Raw genomic sequence first — 26,253 nt, forward strand, 5'->3', positions numbered from 1 at the left:
GAAAAAGCAGAGAGTATGCAAGAACAATTTGATGATGTGAGCAGAGAAGGAAACTCTAAGAAAGAAAACAAAAGGAAATTCTAAAAATCAAAAACAATATAACAGAAATGAAGAGTGAAGATGGACCCATCGATATACTGGATATGATGGAGGAAAGAATCAATGAACTTAAAGGTAATTCTGTAGAAATTTCCCAGACTGAAATGCAAAGAGAAAAGGAATGAAGAAAGTACAAGAGAACATCGAAGGACAGTGTGACAATTTCAAAGGATGTAATATATACATAATTAGAACACTAGAGGAGAAGAAATATTTGAAGTAATAATGGCTGAGAACTTTCCAAAATTAATGACAGATACCAAACCACAGATTCAATAAGCTCAGAGAACAAAAACAAGATAAATACAAAAATATGTATACTTAAGCATATCACATTCAAATTGCAGAAAACCAAAGACAAAGAGAAAAATCTTGAGAGAGAAGGAAAAGTAAAGGATTAAGGATAATTCTCAGACATCTGGTATGGGTGGCACGTACACTGTAGGAGAAAAAGGCTAGAAAACTTTCTATCTTGATTTCAGCTCTAAATTATTTCTTATACCACTATAACCTTCACAGCATCTGCCAGTACCCAGGCCAAGACCTCTTCACTCTAGACCTGGATTCCTACACCAGTGTTTTAGGTACCACCCTTGAATTCATTTTCTCTCTTCCCTTTTATTTTCCAGTTTGAGTTCTGCCCTGTACTATTTTCTTAAATAATATTACTCCTAAGTTCAACTTTTTTCCAATGCCACTGATTTTTTACTCTCTTGGGTACGTTAAAATGTTTAAATAATAAGGTAATATGGTTTTATTGCAGAAGTTGAAAACAGTATAAGGAAAACAAAATCATCCATAATCCTATAGTCCAGAGTTAATAACTGCTGATAAAAACTGATGCCGTTTTCCAGTATTTTTCTCTATCTAAATAGCCATACTTCTCCTGTCTCTGGGTCTTCACACACGCTGTTCTATATGCTGGGGATACTCTTTCCTCCATTTATGTGCTTTTAGGAACAGTAGTTAAGCATGGTGATACCAACCAAAAAAAAAGCTGTAACCTTGGCACATAATGCAGGGCATCCCTATGGCCTGGTGTGTATATATATCAGCAAGAGTAACCTAGCAACAGTACACAAACACTGTCTATCAAGCTGTGCAGGCTGAGTCCTTAACATCAACACTATGCGCCAGGGAGAAGCAATGGCAGAAGGGGTCTAATCAGGCAGACAGTTCTCTCTCTGCTTGGTGTTGGAACCAGGACAAAGCCTCACACTTACTTCCTTTGGACTAAGTTCTGAGGGTTTGGGGGTAATTTTATTTTGGGGGGAGAGAAGGGCTGAAAGAGAGATACTGTTTCTGTTGTCATTGTCTGAAGAAGTGTAGGGGAAAGGTGATTGATTGGGGGAGGGTTTGGAGATGACCATATTATTACCATGTTTGTATCCTGAACTTTGAAACAGGTCACACTAGGCCTTAGTCTCTGCACGCTGTTCATTCTGCTGAAGCTCAGAGGAGCAGGAACCACAGGTATCTCTGTAGGATGAATTCCTTAAAGCCAAGTGACTACTCCTTCAAAACTTACGCCAAGTGCCTTGTTGTCTTGTTCTACCTTAGAAACAAAACATATTTTTCACTACTTTCCAATGCAAGCTCTAGCTTATAAACAAACAAAAATCAGGAAACTTCCTCTTTTTCTTCAAATGCATACTTCTTCATTGATCCAAGCTAAATTTTTCTGACTCTTGGAATTACAAAAGAAAATACATAGCCTTTCATTAAACAGACTCAGCAAATAGCACTTCAGTTTCAGAACAAAGCCAGTATCATGGCAGAGAAGTCATGATATACAATATTGCCCGATTAACTCCTACAGGTGCGATTATAAAAGATCTCTTTCATGATGCGGGTTGATAAATATTTAAAGATATTTACCTGCCTTGCAAATGGACACTTTCCCATTCAAAGTCTACAAAAAATAAATTAAATTTTTAAAAATCTTGTAACTGTCAATGTGGTTACTGAAGAACATTAGAACACTTCAATGGGGCCTATTGGGTTTTTTTTTTTTTTAAAACATCTTTATTGGAGTATAATTGCTTTACAATGGTGTGTTAGTTTCTGCTTTATAACAAAGTGAATCAGCTATACATATACATATATCCCCATATCCCCTCCCTCTTGAGTCTCCCTCCCAGCCTATTGTTTTTGATTGAATTCTCATGACCGTATTGCCTTTTCTGTAAGCTGTCACAGTATAACTTCTTTCACCCCTGAGGCTATCATAGTAAAAAGCATAGTTCTCTCTTGTGAAAAAGTTCCACACAGCTAAGATTTTCATGGTGTATCTAGTTGTCCATTAAGAAAAAGAAAAATTACGTTCTTAATTACCTACAATTCTGTACAGGAAAAACAACCACAGTGATTGCTCAAGGAACAGATAAACCTCCCCATGTTCCTTCTAAATAACAACATTGCATAAGATGAAAAGAAGGAAAAATTATTTTATTTTGAAGTAAGCATCAAAAAAACTTGCCTGATGGGATTGTAAAAAGTCCAATTTGGGCTGAGAGTTGCTTAAGTTGAAAGTGCCACTGCAAGGGATGGAACAGAAAGAAGGCAGTTCTTTTACTCCTTTTTCAAGATTGCAGGGCAGTGCTGAGAGTGTCAGAGGCTACATTCAGCTCCTTGGCTGGGACAAAGGCAGGGCCAGATCCACAATCTCAAGTGGATGCAGAAGGAATAAAGAAAATGCCTGGTATTCAAGAGCCAACTCTCAACTGGGCTTCAGGATTGCCCTTTCTGGTTTTCAGAGATAGAGAAATCCATGTATGTTTGAGAAAATATGTATTTCTCTTGTGAGTGGAATGTGGCTTGGTCCCTCTTTGTTTATCTGGTCTCCAATCTCCAATTTCTCTAGTTAGAAGTGGGGAAAAGTAGATAGAGAAAGATCACCATGAGGCAAGTTTTTTTCTCTCTCTTTTAAAAAAATTCGTATTGTAATAGAGCTCAAAACTGAGCTTGGACCTGAAAAGTATTGGGACGGCAGAAAAAGTCTCTGTTGAAGGAGTGGTGATAGACGTGCTCCTGATTTCGTTTACACTGTTGCCCACAATCTCTTGTTCAAAGTCCTGCCCAACTCTAGCTCTGCCGTGAGAGTTTTCCACTCTTCCTCAGCCCAAAGTGATTTTCTAGATTCATAGCACTTACCACTGACAATGTTTATTTGTCATTAAATACTTATGGCCTTGAATTATCATTTGGGTATGTTGGTTTGAAGTGACTTTGAACTTTCTAGTGAAGAATTTCAGCAGAAAAATGAAAGCATGAATCTGTCACTTAAAGAAAAGTTCAGACTAGAGATATAAAGGTGGAACTCTTCAGAAAATAAGTGGTGATTAGAACCAGAAGAATGAATGGGAGTACATAAATAAAGGAATATAGAAAAGCAAGAAAAGGAGAATTTGAAGAGAGTTCTGAAGAACACAATTACTTAAGAAGTACCTAGTAGAAAAATTAGTGAAAGATAATTTTACAAAGGTCAGAAAAGCTGGAAGAATGTTGCTTTTTGTATGCTTTTAGTTCTCCCAAAGAGAGAAGGAAATGTGTTATTGGTGATTTCAGTATTTTCCAGAACATTTACAATTCTTTGCATATAGTATATGCCCTAAATGTTTATTTGGTGCACAAGACATGAGGAATAAATTCACCTAAATATTGCTCTTATTTTCCTTTTGATTGTTATGTTCTTAGCAATCATCCCAGTGCCACTCCTGTATCACTGTATTTATCCTGTCTTTTCTCAGAAGACAGCGAGTGGCCCCAGTGGTTGGGTTAGTGGCAGACTCTCACCTCTAGGGGGAGCTCAAGGAGAAGAACACTGAATAAGGGTCATGTCTAAGACCATATTGGGTCATGGTAGTAGTGGGTTGAGTTTTTGGTGAATTAGGAAGGGATTAGAAGGAATTAACCTCCACCAGGCTGAATCTTTAATTCTTTTGAAATCATACCTTTTTAAAAATTTCACATGACAGGATGCAGATCCAGACTTGACTCTCACTTGGAAAAATCCCCCTAACCTAGAAAAACTAAACGAAACAGTAGAATTCATGGGTTAAAAATAATGGCCAAAGGGCTACATATAGTCACTGATACATTTCACTCAAGGTACGTGACTCTGAGTGTCCCTGTGTGTGTGTGTCTCCGAGAATTTGAACAACTTTGAAACAGGCACAACCTTAACCACTTCCCCACAGTTTCTACCACTCCATTCATCTTATATTTGGCCCACGTCACAGATTTTTTTATCTTTTTGAACACTATAGGCAATTAAGTTTGCAAATATTGTTTAAATTTGTAAAAGTACATTTTTACAGTTTACCCTCTCAAAGACTTCATGGTTGAGATTTAAGTGTTCAATAGCTCATAAATTCCTGCGTTTCTCACCAAAAAGAAAACAGTTCCTTTCTTTGAAGATGTGTTTTGCTCCACGTAGGGAAACTTAGCAGGATAGCAGATAATCCTGTGCACAAGCCACGAAATTTGCCACAGTCTGTCCTAACACGGTTGTTTTTGGGTTCAATGTCTCCACTTACTGTGTCCACCTTAGCTGAGTTGAAATCATGGGAGCATCCCTCTTAAGGGAAATATGCGGGGATCCTTCTCATGGATTGTGATTCATTGTTTTATTATCGTCACCAAAAAATTTAATAGAAAAGACAAATATGATCAGAAAACAAAGTATTCAGTACTACATGTTAGACAAACCTTGTTTTTTTTACACTTGAAAAGAAAAGAAAGGGTGAAGAAGTAAAAGACTTCCTCTGTAGTTCTATGATCGCAGCCTAGGCAGGAGACTTCACAACCCAACACAAATGAACATTCCAAAGCAGGAGGGATTAGGCAACCTCCACAAAGCAGGCACTCTGCCATTGGTTTGGATTTCCCAGTCTAAAAAGCTCTTCTTCTGTTCTAAAAGGACAAACATTTCAGGTCTCACCATAGGTAACTGGGAAAACAGGGTAGAAAACGTTCTTCCAAATGGTAAACCACCTGTTTGACGATTATTTTGCAAGCTCAGTAAACAAATCTGTTTAATTCATCCCTCCAATCAAAAAAACATTCGTTAAGTGTCTACCACGTGCAGGGCCCTGCACCTGCGCAGAGGTATAAGACAAGTCCCCCACCATAAAAAGCTGATAGTCTAGCACTGCTGGCAAATATGAATGGACTTCCTGTTTCCACTAAGGTCCAGAGCAATATTTTGTCTTGAATCTTGAGAGCATTGTGAACTCACTGGTGATAATCTCTATAATAAGAACAAGTACCTAATATTAGTTCCCAGGTATGAGGCATTCCAGACATATTTTTTAAATGGTGATTTTCAGAGTCCCATGGCAAAGATTTTAAATGGATTTGATCAAAAGTCAAAAGGAGCCCTTTCACATGCTCTTGCTGAGAAACTTGGCATTGGGACTGTACCTAATTGAGAGACTTTGTTGGCTGAAGTGTGCTGGCTTCAAGCCCAATCACAGGACCCCTTGGAACAATGAGTAAGGCCATTAGTTTGCATGCCTAATCCCAAGTGACCTTGTATGAGTCTCCCTCTTTCTTGGGATTTGCAGGTCCCATGGTTTGGTAGCATGGGAGAGTGACACGTTAATCCTGCTGTTTTCTCTCTCATCCTTACAGATTGCTACAGGCCACGGACTGTCCTGTAAATGGAGACTGAATCTTTTTTTTTTTTTTAACAGCTTGACGGTGAAGCTTACATCAGAGTATGTTAAAGTTACAGGTGCTATAAACTTTGAACATCAATCTGACTATAATTATTTTTTTGGCCTTGGTATAACTCTCCTCCTTTTTTAAAGACAGCTTTATTAAAATAAACCCCAACTGTAATTAGTTTAAATACTATCAATTAATTTAAAAATTTCTGTAATTATTATTCATTCTTTTTAGAATCTTACTACATATTGGATTTGTACTTTTTGTTTTTTGTATCTACAGAGTGACTAACCAAATGCAGTAACTAGCTGTCTTAAATACACCTAGAGTATTACTTAATCCCTCAGAAATTCCCTCTATAGTTTCGTCTTTACAAAAGCAAAAGCAAAACAAAACAAAGAAACAAACAAATAGATTCCATACCACAAAACCTTTAAAAGCAATAATATTTTTTTTTCCTTTAGGTAAAAGTAAAACCTAGGCAAATATAAATTATCTGAACTCCATTCTCCATTATCATGGATTAGCTTTGACAATTCCCTCTTGCCAAATTGTTTGTTCCTGGTTGTATGGAAAATATTTCTATAAAATAACTTGGAAAAAGCAGAGGAAACAGTTCTCTAAATAAAATAAATGTATATGGTTGTCTAAGATCATTAGCAGATGGATTATAGTATTGATAGATTTGTAGGTTCAAAATGATGGAAGCAGATTTTAAAAGCGAGTTTCCCAAGGGTGTTTTTTGATGAGAAAGTCTTCTCCCTGATGCCTGACTAGGGTTAGAGAAGTTTGACTAACTCTTCCTTCTGAGGACTGCTTCCCAGTGAGCTGAATGAGGCCACTGGAGCGGTGACCACCAGCCCAGAGATACATCACCAGAAAATTTAGGATCTTGCCATGAACTGTCATGAATTATACCTGTTTAAAACTTTTGAGGAAGAGGCTCCAATTTAGGATTGAGAATCATGGGTTTGTGCAAGAAGAAAACAAAGTGAACATTATCTTGAGTTTTTTTTCAAGTAAGAGTAACATTACTAGTTTCAATGAACAATTATATATGTCTTTAAAATATATGCTTAAACATTATTTAACCTGAAACAAATGCAGAAGTGGCAAGTGTTTTCTTATCCTGCAACAGATAACCAGTTTTGCCTGTGACATTCAAAAGCCACTATTTCTGCAAAAGCTATAGACTTACTTTACCCCACACCCAGTACTCCTCTCCCACAAATCACAGCCCAACTTGTTCCCCCAGTGCCTGCCCACCTTCCTCCACCAGTATAGGGTTAAACTTGGACCAAATATAGGTCATAAAGACAAGTACATCATTAGAGAGACTTTGTATAACTAGGTTCAAAAGCCTAGATCTGTAGTCAACTTTCTATGGCCTATATAAATCAATCTTCTGCTGTTTGTGATAAAAATGAAGTTTTGTTATTTTTTTAGTGCTAAGTTTTAAAAGATGTACAAATTTGGTAAAAAAAAAAAAAATTGAATAAAAATCAGTGAAGAAAATTGAGTTTCTTTATTGAAAGGTACATCAAAGAAATTCATTAAATGTTTATTGAAGTTCAAAACCAAAAAGCTAGATAATAGTACAAGCAGTTTATCTTTTGGGGAAATTAGGTAAATAATCAGGAAGAACTGAATAAGGAAAGAGTATATAGAAGCAGAATATTTACTGATGGTTGTTGCATGTTAAGTCATCAGATGCTTACAGATATGGTAAATACTAGGACATTGTTCAAATAGCCAATTGATTTAATATGTGAAAGGATTTGCTGCTTTCAGTGTAATCTTCTGCATTTCTTTTTTTCTTTTCTACTTGTAAGAATTCATAAACTACCCTTCCAAGAGTTAAAATAGTCCACCAGAAAAAAGAAGACTATTACTTATTTACAAATAGAGAATCTAATTATGAGAAATTCCCTTGTAAAGGTTATGTCTTGAGTTTTTTCACATCTTTAATCAGAGAAGTGTACTCTCCATGGACCAAAACCAGGCAGCCTGTTTCTGAGCACTTTTTATCAGTTCTGACACATCAGAACTGCTCTGGTTTCCTTAGAAGTGTGTAAATGAACAGTGCTCTACCTCACTATATTTAGTGTACTTATCTAATAAAGGTGCCAGGGTTCCACTCTGTGCTCTATCTGAACTCACAGCTATTTATTAGAGGGGAGAGAGAGGTACAGTCATCAAGTCCTGCTTAGTGATTGCTGCCACCCTGTACTATTTTAGAGATTTTGACTCACTCATAAATCAAGGTGGCAAAAATGGAAACTATTACTTTGGATTTTGAGTTACAACAAACGAAAAATGCTGTTAAATATATAATAAATTATAAGAATTTCTGAAATGGTCATTTTTTTCCACTGAGGCCATGAAAAGTAAACCAGAAAACAGCCTTTGGCAAAATCAAAATACATAAGCTTTTTGATAACCTATCTGAAGTAGCTATATCTTGTTTTCTTGTACCATAGTAATACAACTTTTAGTTTTGGACTTCCCTTTTTTTTTTAAAGATTTAATTTTATTTATTTTTGGCTGCGTTGGGCCTTCTCTAGTTGTGGCGAGCAGGGGCTACTCTTCCTTGTGGTACATGGGCTTCTCCTTGCTGTAGCTTCTCTTGTTGCGGAGCACGGGCTCTAGGTACACGGGCTTCAGTAGTTGTAGCACGCAGGCTCAGTAGTTGTGGTTCGTGGGCTCTATAGTGCAGGCTCAGTAGTTGTGGCACACGGGCTTGTTGCTCCACGGCAGGCGGGATCTTCCCGGACCAGGGATTGAACCCATGTCTCCTGCATTGGCAGGTGGATTCTTATCCACTGCACCACCAGGGAAGTCCCTGGACTTCCCATTTCTGCATCATGATTATTACTGTCACTCTTCATCCTAAAATTTCTTCCTAAATTTTACTCTCAATTTTTAACTTATCTGATTCATTTTCAGTTCCATCCACAGGCAGTGAAATGTAGCATTCCTAAATCCTTCAAGCTTGAACTTCTGGATGCATGTTGTCTTCTCCAAATGATAACAACATGGTGTTACACCAGATTTTCCCCTCCTTCTTCTCTGTACATGTTAGACCTGTGCTGTCCACTACAGTAGCTACCAACCACATGTGACTATTGAGCCCTTGAAACGTGACTACTCTATGTTAAAATGTGCTCTAAGTATAAAATGCACACTGGATTCCAAGTAATTAGTATGAAAAAAGAATGTAACGTATCTTAATCATTTTAATATCGATTATGCATTGAAATGAAAATATGGTGGCTGTATTGGCTTAAATAGATCTTAGTAAAATTATTTTTACCCGATTCATTTTACTTTTTTAATATGGCTACTAGAAAGTTTTAAATGATCTACATGGTTCACATTATCTTTCTGTTGGACAGCACGGGTTAGAATATGAATCCCTGAATACTATATCTCTGTGATTTCATGTATTCCTGCCTTATTCTGAAGCTTTTTGATACAGCTCCTTTTTCATTGGAATTTCTCATCTCTACACAGTCTGCTATTTCACATGTCCACACTGTAGGTTCTGGGAACCCTCTTAAACTTACTTTCTTGTATTCAGTAAGCATGCATTGAATGGCTATTTGGTGTCAGGTATTCTATCAGTTATTCTACCAGGCAACCTTGGGACCGGAGCATGTTCTGAAAACCACAGGTACATCCCTGTGACTCAAGATGAGTGTGCAAGGAGGAAAGTAATGAGATACAAGGCACCCAAGGCAGAGGAGTGCCATCATGAAACGCCTTGTGCGCCACATGATGGAGTTCAGCTTTTATACAGACAGTGGTGGGTGGTCACTGAGGGGTTTGAAATAATAGAGTGACAATAATTGGGTTTACTTTTTTAGAAAGATTGGGTTATAACAGGACAAGAAAAGAATTAAACAGCTGCCATAACAATAAAAAAATGTTTTGAAGGCTTGAACTGAAGCCGTGGCAATGAGGATAGCTGAATTCAGATTTGAGAGTCATACAAAATGTAGAATTTGTAGAACACACTAACAATTTAGATATGGATAGCAAGGGAATGAGATAGGTCAGGGATGAGAACTTGCCTAAAAATTCTGGTTTGGAAGGTAATGGTGCCCTTTACCAAAACTCAGAATGTGGAGACTGTAGAAACTGACAAATTTCAAGTCTAATTCCTTGAATCTGGTCTTCTTAGAAGATATCCAAGTGAAATCATGTGGTAGCAAGGGTTGGAGGAGTATGGTACATAGGATTAAAATCTGGATTAGAGATATAAGTGGTATCAAAACATGGGAGTTGAAAAAATAATTGTAGGATAGAATGGAAATTAATAACACAAGCTGTGAATCTTTTTTCTGTGAAAAACTGAAAATAAAATATTGAAGTTTCTACATCTAAATATATATACACAAGAAAAAGTTCATATCCTGAAATGTTAAATGATTGCTTCCAAGACATGGGGTTATGACTGATTTTTCTTTTATTGTTTTGGCTTGGTGTCATTTTATAAATTGCCTATAATGGACATGGATTACTTGTGATGCTTTTCAAGTATTATGTTTTAATTACAAAAGAAATAAGATTAGTAAGTATATTCAAGTCAGGCATCTTCAGACAATACTGAAATGCTTGCAGTTAAAAGAAAGCCTTTTCCTTCAACTACGTCCAATACCACACCCATCACAGAATCTGTGTTACAAGTTTAGCTTGTATCCTTCAAGCACTTTTCCAGTTCATTTACAAATATATGAGAGAAAGACAGAGAAACATTTTTTATTCACTTGTTATGTTTTGATTTTGCTTCATCATAAATAGTTCCCGAGCCCTATCCTCTCCTTTATCTGTATTCTCTACTTAGACGATTTCTCCTTGTCCACTGGTTTTAAATGCTGGTCTATATGGCTGGTGACACCTAATTTTACATGCCCAAGCCATGACCTTTACCCAGTGCGCCAGACTCATTCACAGTGCTTGCCCATTTGATATTGACAACTGGCTAGAACACAATAAGCACTTTGAACTAAATGTGTCCATAACACAATCCTTGACGCCTGTTCTTTCCTGGGGCCACAACCCCAAACTGCTCTTCCTGACCTCAGTAAAAGGTATTTGTTTTCATTCATCCCGGCTAGAGCCAAAAATCAAGAAATTGTCCTCAATTTCTCAACTTCACATCCAATGCATCAGCAGAAATTGTTGGCTCTACTTCTAAAACATATTCTATATCCATCCACTTTTTTCCATCTCCACTGCCATCACCCTAGTCTAAACTATCATGTTCATGTGTCTGTTTACCTCATTCTACTTCTCTTCCACTCATGTGTTCTTAGAGAGAAAATGGTTTCCATGCAAAGAAGCGATTTGTAAAAATGTGCATCAGATCATCTTACTCCTTAATTTAAAACATCCAGTGGTTTATCATTTCTTTTCAAATAAAACTAAGATTCCCTACCATGACCTATAAACCCCTCCATGGCACATACCTTGATCTCCATCGTTCTGGCCACATTGCCTTTCCCTCTGTTCCTAAAACAATAACAATTCATTCTGGGCACAGAACCTCTGCATTGCTATTCCTTCTATCTGAAAACTGTTACTCCAAATATAAGTAACCCTGACTCCTTCTCAACTTCAAGTCTAAACCCTAGTGTTGCTTTCTCAGGGATTTCTTCCCTGGCCCTGTGCTCCCTTATTATATATGACTTTATACATGTAAAAATCAACTAAGAAGAATGCTGGGATTTTATCATACAGTCATTACACGACTTTACCCACTTGGGGTTTTGTCACAAATCATTACCACCAGAGAATGCTCATTTATTTATTTGGGGATCAGGACCAGATATCTACCCATACTACAATTTATGAAGGAAAAAAAAGAGAATCTTTTCTTAGTCTATTAACTAATCTGGTCTTATTCATCAGCCTGTCCCCAACTCCATCAGCTAGTAGCAAGAAAAAATGAAAAAGAAATTATATGAATTATATTCCACTTTGAAACTTAATTTAATCCAATTGTTTAAATAGTCTCTTTAGGTTTGGTTTATTCTAATTATTCTATCTTTTACATGTATCTCCTCAACTCTTTAATTTCCTCAAGTAGGAGAAGGGGAGGGATTTATAAATTATAAATTATATAAATATATAAATATATTTATAAGCTATATAAATTTATAACTCCCCATGCTAGTTCTTGTGTAACTCAACCATGTTTAGTGAATGACTATTATAATCTCAGCATTGTTCTTAACTGATTACATGCATTGCTTACTATAATCCTTGCAATAACACTATAAGGTAAATACTTGCATTATCTTGGTTTTATAGTTGAAGGAACTGAGGCAGAGAGAAACGATGTTATTTGTGCAATATGACTACACTGTAAATGGCAGAGCCAGGAATTGTACCCAGGCAGTCTGCTCTATAACCCATGCTTTTTGCCACCATCTTATGCTGCTTTGTTAGTGTACTGGCTGGATCCCATGACCTATGGTTGGCTCCATCCCATTCTTGTGCTTTTTGCTGTCCTATTACTGATATTATACTTAATGAACTTGTGGTTGAGTCTGCTTGGCTTGGCTAGGTGCTGGGCTGTCAACTCAGCATTCACATTGCACAGGACCTGAGGGAGGTTCCGGAGGAGAAACAAAACACTGTCTCAGCCTGCCTATGCCACTCCACCTACTCACCCACTGTGGGCCAGTCCACACATTTGTGTGGCCACTCTATTCAGTGGACTCCTCCTAGACTCCTAATGGGGAAGTGGGGTCAGAGCCCTTATGCCCTTCTCCATTAAAAGCCCATGTGTGACTATCTCACTCCCTTTTTCCTGTCCCATCTTTTCTTTCTCTCTTCCTGCTGCTAAGCTACTGGGTCAAGGGGGTGGGTTGACTGCCTACTTTGTAACACAGACTTTCACTACTGCATGTCTTCCATCTTCTTAAAGTAGCGTTTGTCACCACCCCTTTTCCATGGGCTACACCAACAGAATCACTGTGATAGAACATGTTTGATGGGAGAGAGGGATAAAAACACATTGGTTTAATACTTGTCAAATATTTTCCATACCTCTCTTGTATGGCTCCCCCAATAGAACACAGGTTAATGGCAGTAGAGGCTTCAGCTCCTTGTCTGTAGATCAGCGTGCTGATTTCTAAATCTCAGTTGTCTACTTCCTTAAAACATATGGTCTATTTGTCATGCATATGACCCTAGTAAAGGCCTGTGCAATGCTTAGAAGAATAAAATACATTGTAAAATCTTTCATCCATCAAATGTCTGTCATACTGCCAGGCCAGGTGGAGTAATAATTGTGCTTGCATGTATCAGCAAATATCAGTGCTATTAGATGAAACTACTTCAAGTAATTAACTTACTCATAGCTTTTATTTTTTTGACAGAAAGAAGCTAAAAAGGCTGAAGTCATGAAGAGTAGGAAAGAATGAGGCAAGTAGAAAAGGTCACCTTAGCATCATGCTGTCTGTTTAAATATTGAAAAGACAAAGTCAGCATGACTTTGCACACACACATGCAGCCAATCACTAAAAAAGGACTGTAGTTACTGGGTGAATATAGGAATGAATGAATGAGTAACCTTGGTATATACACTTATATAAAAAAAGACAAATCAATATATATTAAACAGTCAGAACTTACCCATTGTGTTAATTTCCTGTGGCTGCTACAAAAAATTACCACAACCTTTGTGACTTAAAATAACACAAATTTACTGTCTCACAGTTCTAGAGTCTAGAAGTCCAAAATCAAGGTGTGGGCAGGATTATGCTCCTTCCAGAGGTTTGGGGGGAATCTGTTTCTTGAGTCTTCTAGATCCTGGTGGCTGCCAGCATTCGTTAGCGTTCTTTGGCTTTTGTCTACAACCCTCCAATCTCTGCTGCTGCCTTCACATCATCTTCTCCGTGTGTCAAATCTCCCTCTCCCTCTCTCCTATAAGGGTACATATGGTGGCATTTAGAGCCCACCCAGAAAATCTAAAATAATTTCCCAGGCCAGGAAAGGAGAGGAAACAGATAAGGAGAAAATAAATATCTGATTTTCTGGCAATATATCCACCAGGCTCAAATGAAATGGCCTTTAGAACTTTTTAGATTTCTATGGCCAAGGAAATCCTGGTCTTCAATTGTCCTAGCTCTATCACAAATGTGCTTACCACTACTCTTTCCCTAGATTTCTCAAATTCACCTTTCATCATTTTTATGCTCACTTGAAATTAATCTCCTGGGGATTTTGACCATTATAAATTAATATTTACCAAACTATGCAATGATATAAGTACCTACTATCACAAAGCAAATGAGGCATAATTAATACATAATCAAAAAAAAGGAGCATGGAAACTGATTATTTATTTTCATGAATCCTCCAATTGTGCCCCACTCCTACCCCACGTTCCACCCCAATCCCCAAGTAAAATGTAGATGGGTAAAGGAAAAAAACAACTATGCATGTGTGACTTTGGTATTGCAGATTCCAAGGAAAGTTTAGAACTACTTTTAAAAAAGTAAGAAACACAAAAGCTCTCCTAACAAATAGACGGTTTAATAATAAAATTGAACTAATTATGTTAATCCTCTGGGTACTTTTTGTAAAATTTCTTTTCATATAACTTATATTAGTTATCATATCTGAACAAAGCCTCCTTCCATTTCATTGTTCTAACCTTCATGACATGTGGCTTCCATCTTGTGTTCAATGCATGGCCCACCCCCTCCTTCCCATTACTGGAACAGGCAAAGGGAGTAAGGGGAGGACATCCCTTCAAGGGAAAATCCAGGGAGCACACAGTCTTTCTGCTCGAAAAGCCAGAACCAAATCACATAACCACAACCAGCTGCAAGAGAAGCTAAAAAATATACTCTTTATTTTGGATGGCCTTGCAAGAGTTAAAATTCCATTACCATGGATAAGGAGAACACAAATTGGGGATCAATTAGCTCTCTCTCCCATGGCCCACCCTTTTGCCTAGCCAAATATCTTTGGTACTCTTCTCATATAGAGAGCACATTCAAGCCCTCTCCAAGTCTCATTCAGCATCTGACAACCTGCTAAAATAAGAGACAAGTTATGTGACCCCCAAACTAAATTTACAATGATGGAATAGGCAGAACAACTGTCATAAAGTCTATAATTTTAAGCAAGGAAAAATAGGAAACACTGAACAGTTATCTGTCCATAGAGATTATCAAGGGCTATTGGCAAGAAATGCAGATTACCTGCGTTAGATTAAGTTCCTTATATAGCCAGTCTGACTGCCCTGATTCTTCTCTCTGTGAGGAGCCTATGGCTTTGCCCACTGGGAAGTTTAGTCTAGTGTCCTCTGTGGCCACCTCTGAAGTACGTTTGAGAGCTGCCCTGCTTTTGTGGTCTGATTTATTCCGGTACAGAATGATCTGATTTAGAGCTTGACTAATAACATCTTTGTGAGCTTAGCTTGTAGATTCTTTGAAAATACAAAGTCCTCAAAAACTTAATGGTTTTCAATGTTTCTGCTCCTACTCAATTTCATTTGAAAGTAACCATGACCAAAGTTTTGGACATAATTTTAAAACATCAAATCACTGTTTTTTTAAATTTACTGGTTTCTGTATTCTATCAGTGCTATCCTACCCCACCTCCTCAACATAATGGATACTACCTAGAGGCTACCCGGAACATTCACCTTGGGTAAGAAAGCAATGTCCTTAATCTGACATTTACCCCTTGGCTGGTTCTCAATATCTAGAAGATACTGTGAGGCCCCAGATCACCAGCATAAATATTACCCATCCATGAAGCTGACAATCTTGAAGGGGTATTGAGGAAGGCATCATATAGAGGTGATACCTTGAAAAGTGAACAGAAGTTAGATGAAAATACGAGGGAAAAGTGATTCAGTTAGAGGAAACAGGAGTAAAGGCCGCAAAGGTAAGAGAAATGCGGTGAATGCAAAGAAACATTGGCAAACAGACAGACTGGGAATAAGACTGAACATGTAGCAGAAGCCAGATGATGGAAAATTTATAGACTAAGTCAAAAGGAGCTATTTTATGGTTTGAATAAGGTGGTAGTCCATTCTACTAACTGTGCAGAATGGATATAAGAAACAAAAATTTTGAGACTGAACCACCATTTAGAAGGTTATTGTAGTAATCCAGACAAGAGATGATGAGAAAATGATAAAAGGGTCAAGAAATGTTTAACAAATTCTGTAGGACCTGGTGGTGGTTTGGTTGTAATAGTGTGAGAGAAAGGGAGAAGGCAAAGCCCAGGGATCATATGAGGAGGAGCAAAAGGAGACTGATTCTGTTGAGAGGTATTGAGATGAAAGTCTTATGAATCCCAGGTGTAAATGTTCAGAAGAGGTAAATACAAGATACTTTTTCTCAGGAGACACCTATGCTGGAGAAATCTATTAAGGAGTTTTTAGTGAACAGGCAATAGTTAAAATTTTGAAACCAGATGAATATCTCTCAGATAGGGTACATACTGTAAGAAGGAAATCTGAGGGTCATCAAAATTTTAGAAGAAGGCAGAAAAAAAGAAGCCCCTCAAGAAACCAGGAAGGAAAGTCAGAGAGGTAAGATGAGAATCAAGGGAGTGTTGTAAAGGAATTGATCCCAGGGATGGGGAAAGAGGCCAGATTGCAGTAGGTTGAAGAGTAAATGGGGAAAATGATGAAAGAGTAGGAAAATACTGTTATGATATTTGCAGTGGAAAAAAAGAAGAAAGACAGGGCAATAACTAGAGGAGGAAACAGGGTCAAGATAGAACTTCTTTTAAGGATAGGAGATGTTTGTCTATAATATAGGCCAAAGGCAAAGGTGAGGAGAAGTGTGTTGAAGGTGTTGGAGAGGAGGGAAATGGATGGAGTGAGGTCCCATTCCAAGAAGAGAGGAAATCATGAGCATGGTGGAGAGATTGACCTTGATCACTAGGGAGGGCTTGTCCTCTAAGACTGGAAGATGTGCATGCAAATCAATGTATCAGAATTGGGAAAAAGAAAGTTGAAGGATGTTATAATTAGTGGACTTAATTTTGCAGCTGAGTGTAAAGGAGTTATGAGTGAGTGAGCTTTGGAATCTGCTGCTCTCAGCACATTCTCTGTACTTACACAAGACTTAGATCAAGCCCAAAGAAATGGGGATTAAATGTTCTGGGAGAAGGCAGGAATACAAAAGAGTGAGCAAGATAAAACCTTAGAAGTTGATCCCAGCGGGCGCCACTATGAGGGTTAGATCGTGGTCACTTACATCTCTAGGAGGTGCTGCCTACTTTTCTTCCCTTGGCGTCTGCCATTACCACCTGCCCTTACAGAGAGGAGGTCTTTGAATTCCCATTCGATCCACAATCAGTCCACAATATTCAGCAGAGGTAACCTGGACATAGTTATTTTTTAAAATTGGGCTTTAAAGATAAATAGGATTTGACCAAATTTGTGCTAATTTTAAAATAATACTTCTTTGATAGTTGATCAGACATCCTGCACATTTGAACCGTCATTCCTAATAACCGTTCCGTGATGGTTGTGTTCTCATTTTCTCATACTTAATTTATCTGAGCTTGGTCAAATATAAGCCAGTAGTAGTACCATCTGAAAACCAAAAATATAAGGAGAAAGAGAGAGAATGAGAAAAAAGAGAGAGAGAAGAGACAGAAAGGAATGTTATGAAAATAAAAATTAACATATGAGCTGAACTTGCAGAATCAAAAGTATTTCACCTTGGAAAGAAAGCTTTCTGAGTAGCTCTCCACAATTGCTGCTGTGGGCAAGAGTTTCAGAGTTTATGCCAAGGCTTTTTGGAACCCATACCTAAATGTTCTCTTCTTCCCCATTCTTCTTTTAAAACTGCTTCATAATCTGAGTCTTTTGAGATCTATAATGAGAGGGGGAACAAATCAGATTTTAGGAGATTCTGGCACATGAGCAGTTTGTGAAAATAAATGCTACAGAATTTCATTTCTTATTAGAAACACCTGCAGCTATTTCTGTGACCTGAAGATTTTGACTAAGGCTATAGTGCTGAGTTGCTCTCATACAGATACCTAAAGAAAGTGTAGCATCTTTGTTTTAAAGCACTAATTGTACAATGTACAATTGTACAATGTACAATGCTTGGTGTCAGTCTATTTATCTCTTGTAAAAATAAAATACAGTGTGTGTGTGAAAAAAAAATTTAAAAAAAGAAAGCATAATAAACTTTTCACAACTCTTCTATTTCAAAAAAAAAAAAAAAAACACTAGTTGCACTTTCTTAAGTTTAGTGGTTGGTCTGATTATCCATAGCCCATTTAACTGATGTTCATTCTTGATCTTATCCCTCCCCTCAAGAAAATTCCACCAGATACTATCAATCAATGCAGAGTTTCGAAAATTTGTTGTTAAGTATGTCACTGTTCTCTTTTATCAGTGTCTTTATTTTAATCTTTTCTTACTCTGATCAACAATATAACATCAGTTCAAACTTCAGATCAACACAAATCCAATTTCGTCATTCTCACATTTTATCTTTGTTCTCTTTGCCAAGGGATAACTTCTGCCCTATATAAGGCAGGGTAAGTACATCACCACATATACAAGTACTCCTTCTACACCTACACACTCCCCTACACACACACACACACACACACACTCACGCACGCACAAACACAAACACCAGACTCCTACAGAAGGAAGAGAAAGCCTGAAACAAACAAACTTCTGTGACAAATGTCCCAAACCGGACCAAAAATAGTCCTTCTGCACAAAAACCATCAATTCAATGCAAAAAAACTTACCATCTGGTTACTTTCAGGTCTGCAAGTGCATAAAAGAAGACTCTGTTTTTACACTTGGATTTATTTTTCTTTCACCAAACATGTTGGGTTTATTCCACTGTGTGTATTGTGTCTAGAAAAGGCATATTTGGTGCTCCTTGTTCAGATAGTCTTAGCAGATCTCTATCGAAGCACTAGCATTAGTTTGTACTTGTCACTCCCAAATGTGATTAGCTACATTCACTCTTTTTTATGATTGAGTCTCAGATTCTGACGAAGTCCGGTTCTGAAATGGCCTTTCTTACTGTTTCACGCAAACTAAGGCCATAATAATTTTACCTCACTTTACCACAGCTTTCCACACAGAACTCCAGTACCAGAAGAATGGCAGTAACAACTCCAGAAAGGAGTGAGGCCCTGAACAGTGCCCAAGAATCATCCTCAGTGGCCTTGTTTGAAGATGTTCATGATGTAAATCCTGGTCTACACTGCCAGGTTTCCCAACTCCTGCAGTGTGAAGCCCTGACTGAGAGCTTCCCTCAGACACAAGCCCAGCACAGCTGCTTTTATTTCCCTAATAATGAAAAGAGCAGAAATACATCTGTTTTCATGCTTCGCTGTTGACAGCTCACCAAAAAAATGTGCATTCAACAGTTTTTAGCCAAATAGACAGAGACATGTTGGGTCCAAAACACAGAGAGGTTATACGATGTTTTGGTTTTAAATCTGTGCAAGAAATTCAATTTTTACATTTTATGTCACGCCTCTAACAAATCTCTCTTCATATTCTGACAATATTCTTAGTGAGGTTCCAGACTGTTTCCTGCAGTGTCACTGCTGTGTGTTGAAACTCATTTCTACTTTTCATAAAGTATATTTTGAGATAGTTATTTGACAGAAATGAATTATGCAAAGCATTTCAGTCTTCAAAGCAGGGAATGGTAAAAGGTACAAACACACTATAACGCGCATAAGATGTAACAGAGACATGTGAGCAAAGAGTTAATTCCTTCTTATTGTTATCTGATCGTTCTTTAGATTCTCTCCCCCTAAAAAACCCAGCCTGAAAGGAAAATGTTATTTCTCTTTGATAAAACTTGTGTATAAAAAATGTTCAGTTTAACAGATTCATATTTTTCATAGTCTTGGGATGACAAAACATGCAGTGTGATTTTACCACTCATGAAGCAGAGAGGGGGCGAGGGGAAATAAGATATACAGCATGCGAAATTGTATATCCCTCAAAAGAAAAACATTTTCAAACATGGCTTTTGAGGATGCCCCGTGTAGATGAGTAGCCACAGTCTATGATCAACGTGAATTTCCAAACCCACATGTACTGACTTGAACACGTTGAGACTCAATTTCAGATATGAAACCTATATTCTTTGGACAGGCATTTATCAGCTAACGAACCAACAATAAGTAGTCACTGTCTTTTTATAATTACTTGTTTTTTTAAAAAAAAAACTATACTAAATCATTGTGAAACTATTTGCCATGTATTTACACAATGTACTCTACTCTGTACAGAATGCACAGATGATACCCTATTCTCCAGGTGTTTAAAATCTAAATTAAAAAAAAAAAAACCAGTCAATCCACAGGTTTAAAACAGAAAGAGTATAGAAAGAAAGAAGTAATATAAGGGCCAACTTCCCCAGTTGTAAAGTAGGTGTGAGTGAGAGACCAGCAGTTAGATTTATTTTTTTGTTCTTGATCTTAGAAAAATAGGCATTTTCCAGGAAAGGGAAAAACTAGCAACGGGAGAAGAAAGCGGTAAGAAATAGCACCCTTTCAGGTTTTTATTTCCCAGCTTGCTTCTTCCTTTTGCCTATTTACCTTTAAGTATTCTTTACTGGGCAGAGCACTGTCCTCTGCAACTTATTCCTGTAATTTTGCTCAGACCAAGACACCAAAATTGCATTCTGCTATACATTATTCTCTGTGATGATTCATCATTCACAGAGAAGAAGGGGTCTGTTAGAAAGGATTCTGTGCTAAGAAACAGGGGACCTGAATTCTAATGCTAACTCCTCCGTCAGTTGGGAATTCATTTTGGCCAAGTCCACTAAACTGCTCCGTGACTCAATTTAACTCATTGATAAAATGAGCATAATAATATTGGCATTGTCTTACAAAAATGTTGAAAGTAAAGAACATTTGCACATTACATGTGTTCTATATTATTATTCTTAGTAAACCTGCCAAAAATTAATTCTAAATTTAAAACTAAAAGCCACAAATGAATTTTTCATTTACTCGGTCATATGGAATCTTGAAGCACGATGAAAAGATCTCTAAGTGGCCCTAGGAAATAAGTGGTAAAACAAACCGGCTTTGCCAAATACTGGGAGTTATAACAACTTCACCCTGCCTCCAGGCATACTGGTCTTCTTCCAGTTCTCATGCATAGCTTTTTATCTAATCAATGAACTTGCTGATTTAAATACAGGTCTAGGAAAAAGAGTTGTGAGTAGCTATTTTATGGTTCTTGCTTCCGTCTCCAACCATATCTCACAGTATTTCCCCTCCCTCACTGTGCTCCAGCCATAACGGGCTCCTGTTGATATCAAGCCTTTGTCATGGTGTCAGTAGTCTAAAGCACTACTGACACCCTGGCCCCGTATCTTCATCTGGCCAACTCACTCTCATGCCTCAGATCTCTGCTCACACATTACCTTCACAAGGAGCCTTTCACAACCATACTCTCTCCATATAAAGATGCTCACCCATTATTCCCTATCACATCATTCTCACAGCACTTACCACTTTTATCTCATTCATCTAGTATATGGTCAAATGAAAAAGGAATTATCCTTTATTCCTCTCTTTCCCTCACGCCTGTGCCTAATCTATCAGCTAGTCACTTCCATCTCCAAAATACACTCAGTAAATGTTCATTAGTTTCCATCTCTGCTGTCATTATGCTGTCTAGTTATTAACATCACTGCTTTAGACTACCACAATATCCTCTAATTGGAGGACCTGTTTCCACATCTATCCCCACATATTCAATTTTTTTTATAATAGTCATAATAATCATTTTTAAAAAACTGAAGTCATATTCTTCATGTACCTATTTAAAAGCCTCCGATGTTTTCCGCATCACTTAGAAGAAGATCCAAACTCCTTACCATGGCCTGCAAGACCTGCCCACTTCTCTAACTTCACCATCTACCTTCCCTCCACACGCTGCACAGCCATACTTCTGTTGGCTTTCTTCCTATTTCATCAGAGCATTCACTTGTTGCCTGTGCTTGAGCACATGTCTCTCTGACCTTGACATGACTGGTTTGCTCTCACCATTAAAGTTTTATCTCATATACCACCTGCTAGACATGCCCTTCTTGACCGTCCTCCACTCTGTCACTTTCCATCACATTACTGTGTGTTATTTTCTCCATAGCACCTGTCACTATCTGAAATAATACTATTATTTGTTGACTTATAAGTGTTCCATCTCTCCCACTGATATGTTAGATAATTGACAGCAGGGACATTCTTTGTATTACTGTGATTTCCTTGGTCTTAAAATAGGATTTATCAAAATAGTAGATGCTTAATTCAAATATTAGTTAAATTAATAAATGGTTTATTACCTGTCTTACTCACAAAAATGTAACTTCCACGAGGGAAGGAACTTGCCTATCACATATGTTGCTGTAATCTTATTACCCAGCCCAGTGCTTGATGAGTAATCATTAGTTATGTTTTAGATATTTGTTGAATGCAAGAGAAATAAATGACTGAATCTGAAGAAGATAATAAATGTAAGCATTTCTAGGCTATAATTCAAAATTTATTTGTAATGGATAGTGTGGTAGCAGAAGTTAGAAATGCTATCTTTTGGCAGCCTGTACAAAGGGCAGGTAGAAAAGAATTTCCTTCGAAAGATGTGATTGGGCCAGTAAGTATAGATTCTCATTTCAGACCAAAGTACTCACCTCTTAGCTGCTAGGATCATTGCCTACTGGTGGCTCACAGGTAAGTCCCTCCCCAGGGTTTGCTCCCCACCCATGAGAGCTGCCTCACTGAGAGTGATGGTGCTCACATCCAGTGACTGTTAGATACTGGGGTATAAAGGCACAAACACTTTTGCCTCATCTAGAGATTGTCTGAGAGCCTCTGTATAAACTGCATCACATATTAAGTACCCCTCTTCCCAGTCTTGTTTCCCTCTTTCCTTTAGAGGTATTGTTCCTGTACTTAAATTTCTATCAGAGCCTATTCCCTAGGACATCCATCTAAGACAATTGGCTTTAGGAATAAGTTCTAAAATGGGATTTTGGAGTTGAATCAACCTTTATCCAGCAGCCATGAGGATCTTATCACTGATAATAGGTGGAGTTCAGAGACACTCTGGCATGCTGCCTCTATGCAATTGGGATGGGATACAAGTGCAAGGAAATATGCTGATAATGGAAATATCTTCAGGTGTTCAAGAGGTTCGAGAGAAGTCATAAGTATAAGGAATACGGAATCAGATGGTTGTTGCCAGAAGCTACTGAGACCTTAAAGAAAGTAATTAAAATATTGTGGGCAATTAATTACCAATTCCAGTGAAATGTGAAAGCCAGAGACCTTGACAGCATATACAGAGACTCACTTCTGTAGCCAAAAGCACAAAAAGCTGAGGATCAGACCCAGGCCTTACACAAGGGAGTTGTAGAGAAGGAGGAGTTTTCAACCCTCTCCTGTAGGGACCTGACTGGGAAGGAGTAGGACCCTGAAACTTACAATGGGGACATCAGGGTCTATGTACTTGAAGAAATCCACTATTCCCTGTTAAAGGTAAGCACTTAAAAGTGATGTTGAGGGCTCTGCCTTACAACACAGCAAGAAAGAGCTGTTCCAAGATGCAGGAAGCCTATTTACAAAGCAAAACAGATCTAAGCACCGCAGGAGGGTACTGCAGTGAATGCCTTGGTGCACTAGCTATGCCCCATTAAGGGTCAATGCTCTCATCCCCACAGCCGCTGATGGTGTGGTCTGCTGCTGGCTCTCGGCAGAGTCCTCTCAGGGATTGCTCTCTGCTGAAAGGAGTGGCCTCTGCGAGATTATACCTCTTTCCAAGGAAAGCCTGCATCCAGTGACTAGTTGATACAGGGGTACGAAGACCTAGACCTCCTGCCTCAATTTGGAACATCTGTGAAGTGCAGTCCCACTTCCAGAGCTCTTTGAGGGTTGGCTGAGGCCTCTGCTGCAATTGCACTGCAGTTCTTCAGCTTCTCTTTGTGCCCAGTCCTACCTCTCTTACTTTTCAAAGTGCTGTTAAAAAGAGAACTCACCAGTGGACCATCTCAGACTAATTTTCATTAAGAATCTGTTTTTAAGAGAACCTCGCCTGTGCAGTTATTAAACTAAGGTTAATTTATGACATACGGTTTGACTCTGAGTTATTAATGGTTTTGACTACAATTCCAATGTGTGTTTGTTTGTTTTTGTTTTTTCACTACACCACCAAACAATTCTCTGACACCAGTTTGTGTCCTAGAACTCAACTCAATTCTGACACTATCTCCCTGGAGACTGTGTCAGATTCCACAGGTTAAGGACTCAATCCCACAAGACCACCACTCTCCTCCTTCAAAGGACAATCAAGACCAGATTATCACCTGTGCTTCTGACTGACCTGCTGTAGATCTGAGGTTCCAACAACCCCTCCTTCAGTTAGATTAATTTGCTAGAGTGGCTCACAGAACTCAAGAGAAACACTGTACTTAACTAGATCACCGGTTTATTATAAAAGAATATAACATAGGGACTGCCAGATGGAAGAGATGCATAGGGCAAGGTATGGGAAAATAGAAGAAGAAAATGGAGCTTCCATGCTTTCCTTGGGCACTCTACTCTCCCTACATCTACATGTGTTCACCAATCCAGAAGCTATGTGAGCCCCACCCTTTTGGAGGCCTCATTACATAGGCATGATTGATTACCTATTGGCCTTTGGCTCTCAATTCAACCTCCAGCTCTTATCTGCTCCCTGGAGGTCAGGGGGATGGGACTAAAAGTTCCAGCCCTCCAATCACATGGTTGTTTCCCCTACCAACTAGGCCCCATCCTTATGTGTGGTCCAAGTCATGTCATTTACATAACAAAATATGCCTTTGTTTCTCTCATCACTTAAGAAATTCCAAGAGTTTTAGTAGCTCTGCAACATAAATGGGGACAACCAAATATATATTTCTTATTATAAATCACATTACAGTTATTGTGATTGTCATTACTTTTATATGAGAATACCATAAGTAAAGCATTGATATTGTACAGGAATAAGCAAAACATGGAGGTACCATTTTGAGAAGGTCACCCTTTTTCACTTTAGGGAAGAAATAGCATGGTGCAATATAGCTAGATAATACAGATAGATAAATGGAAGATGCATAAAACAATAGACCATCAAATAGGTAATGTAGGCACTAAATTTATATAATGTACACCACATCACTCAGTGTTTCACAGGAAGTGTGTTCTCATATGGATGAGAATCTGAATATAAGCAAAAATGTCTCTGAGAAGACACACAAAATTTCATAAAATCCAAGCATTCAAATCATAAACTATATTTGGAGAAAAAACTTTAAGGATCTGCTCAAAGCTTTTTTCTTATTTGAACCCTAATTGTAACAGCCTTGATTTTCTGGTTTGGGTCCAGCTATGCATTAAAAATTATAAGTTAGGTGTATGTGTGTCATTACAGCTTGTTACAGTAATAGGAGAATGGATGAGAAAAGATTACTTTGGGAAGAGATGGAGCCATAGAAGTTGTGGGCAGACCAGTAGTAAGTAAGACGGGCTCTGAATAGGAAAATATGGGTTCAAAGTGTGGCTCTTCTATTTCTTTTTTGTGGAAATTATTTCACTTGGTCTCCTTATTTTTAAAAAATCTGGATCAATGTGGTTGGCAGAATAATTGTAAGCAGATAGATTAGGGGTTCCCTAGAGAAAGAGAACGAGGAATGGCTTTCTTGACTTAAGAGAAGTTATTCTGGCCAAAGTCATTTTGTGATCTAAGCCTGGCCACAGTGCTTGCCTTTGAACAGGTCTCAGTAATAATGATCTTATGGGGAACAAAAGAACGAACTGTTATCCGGCAAGAGAAGGAAAAATAGCAAAGACAATAAATCAGTTGTAAAGACTCCCAGTTCTGTTTCAATGGTAAAGACAAGCCTGAATCATTTTCTTGAGCTGTTTTGCAGAATTAAACCCACCTTGGGCAATCAACCACTAGATCAACTGGAACCTAACTGTTGATGATGTTGACCTTTTCTGACCCTCAGTGACTTCAAGCAACGAAAGCTTAGACTTTGTTGACCTGTGCCCCAATTCTATTCTGAATTCCCTCCTGCTCAAGCCCCTTCATGAATATGCATGTGCCCTTAGCTTAAAACTTCCCCAGTTTTGCTCTTTGGGGAGACACTGCTTTGGGAAAGATCCTCAGTGTCTTCCTTACTCAAAGCAGTAATAAATTCTTCCTTTTCCCAATCTTTGGCTTTGTTGTGTCTTTTGACTCAACACCCACCAAGAGGCGAACCCAGTTTTCAGGTAACATTTTCACTAATGATTCCAAGACTGTTGGAGGGCAGGTGCTGGGCTTCTGTGAATTTTTCACAAATCTATGGATAAATGAGTAGATGAAGACTGCATAGTTATTTTTTCTTTAATCTAGGTTTATTCCATTTAAAAAACTGATGTTATTCTGGGATTATGTTGTTCCCATTTCTTAGTATTCAAAGC

At 38.1% G+C, this 26,253-nt stretch overlaps 1 long non-coding RNA gene across 1 annotated transcript in view; it reads right to left on the reverse strand.

Annotated features, from left to right (window-relative positions):
* The window catches only part of LOC309666957, a 31,088-nt gene extending 4,835 nt beyond the window's left edge, over positions 1–26,253 (reverse strand). Inside the window, exon 1 of the long non-coding RNA XR_014267418.1 lies at positions 1,478–26,253. This is a non-coding gene — a long non-coding RNA (uncharacterized lncRNA). The remainder of the gene's footprint in view (positions 1–1,477) is intronic.

This window comes from Balaenoptera physalus, assembly GCF_965194825.1.
Source record: "Balaenoptera physalus genome assembly, chromosome: 9".
Lineage (NCBI taxonomy): Eukaryota > Metazoa > Chordata > Mammalia > Artiodactyla > Balaenopteridae > Balaenoptera > Balaenoptera physalus.